Genomic DNA, 1,779 nt, shown 5'->3' with positions numbered 1-1,779 from the left:
AGAGAGCAAGAGTGAGACAGAGAGAGACAGAGAGACAGGGAGATATGGGGAGAGAGATGCAAAGGAAGAGAGGGAGAGAGACAGAGACAGACACATAGACATATACAGAGACAGATAGAAAGAGACAGAGACTCTACATGATCATTCTCACCATTAAAATAGTTATAATTTAGAGCACGTTCCTCAAGACGTAAACTTCTAATCCTAGGTCCCATTAAAGAATGTTATCCTAAAGTTCAAGACTTTGGGGTAGTGAGAGCCAGCTGCTAAATAGTTGGCCCACACTACAGCACTGTGGGCAAACTGACTTATCTTCCACAAGGAGATATATAGTATTTGGGAGCAGTGGGAAAGTATTCCAGTGAGCCATGCAGGATCCAAATGAAGATACTGAGTGGAATGACATATTGAGAGATTTTGGGATTCTTCCTCCGAAAGAAGTAAAAAAAGATATGGCTGACGATTTGGTTTTACATTTACAGAAAGAAACATCAGCTAAACCATATGAAAGCATGACCCTTAACCAGTTGAAAGAAGCTGAAGATGATTTTGATGATGAAGATATGAGGGCTATGGAATCATATAGACAAAAGCGCTTGCAAGAATGGAAAGCATTACAGAAAACACAAAAGTTTGGGTAACTAAGAGAAATTTCTGGTGACCAATACGTGAAAGAAGTTACAAATGCAGAAAAAGATGTCTGGGTTATAATCCACTTATATAGAACAAGCAACCGAATGTGTTTAATGCTTAATCAGCATCTAAGTGTTCTAGCAAGAAAGTTTCCAGAAGTCAAATTTCTTAAGGCCCTTGTGAATAGCTGTATTCAACACTACCATGACAGATGTTTACCCACACTGTTTGTATATAAAAACGGCCAGATACAAAGAAAATTCATCGGAATTTTTGAATGTGGAGGAGTAAATCTGAAGTTAGAAGAACTTGAATGGAAACTAGCAGAAGTTGGAGCCATACAAACAGACCTGGAAGAAAATCCTAAGAAGCAGATTGTAGACATGATGATATCTTCCATTAGAAACACTTCTATTTATGACAATAGTTCAGGCAGTGACAGTGATGAGACTAAATGTCCTTAGAAATATATAATAAATGGCTTTCCACAGTTTTTGCCCAATTATGTTTACCAGTGTCTTTATAAATCAGTAATCTAAACAATGCAAATAAATTTGTTTTAAAATTCAAAAATTTTAATTTTTAATTAAACTATACTATTAAAATTATCATGTTTAATTGTTATTTTCATAAAATTTTTATCTATAAAAATCATAGAATTGTAAAGCCAGGAAGAACCTAGAAGTCTTCTAGTCTGATACATTGTCTTCCAGGTAGTAAACATCAAAGCCAGACTTGGAACTTATGTTCTCTAAATTCAAATCCAGAGCTCTTTTCATTGAACCAAAATGATATGACACATAAGACATCTATGTTCAGTTCTTTTCATTAGTTCAGCTTGATATAATCAAAGATCAGAGTATGTCGAGGCTAGAAGGGACCATAGAAATGAGCTAGTCCAACTTCTTAATTTTGTAGAAGTAGAAACTGGGGCCCAAAGAGGCCAGATGATTCATGTCAAGAAATTCTGAATGACTCTGTTCTATTCTGTCAGGGTGGTATCTACCAATTTGGCATAGATTTATGTGCATGTAATTAGCTAATTATCCCAAATAGGGATATTACAATTTAACTAACAGTCCAGACTGATAATTCAAATAATTTAAAATCTTTATTTCTAGTAGCAGGATATTATATTTTTTCAAG

General features: G+C 34.9%; 1 pseudogene; it reads left to right on the top strand.

The window, feature by feature from the left end:
• Positions 1-368: 368 nt before the first annotated feature.
• On the top strand, positions 369-1,135 carry LOC100915165 (annotated as a pseudogene).
• Positions 1,136-1,779: the final 644 nt, after the last annotated feature.

Source organism: Sarcophilus harrisii, chromosome 4 (assembly GCF_902635505.1).
Source record: "Sarcophilus harrisii chromosome 4, mSarHar1.11, whole genome shotgun sequence".
NCBI lineage: Eukaryota > Metazoa > Chordata > Mammalia > Dasyuromorphia > Dasyuridae > Sarcophilus > Sarcophilus harrisii.
This window is presented reverse-complemented; position numbering and strand designations above follow the sequence as displayed.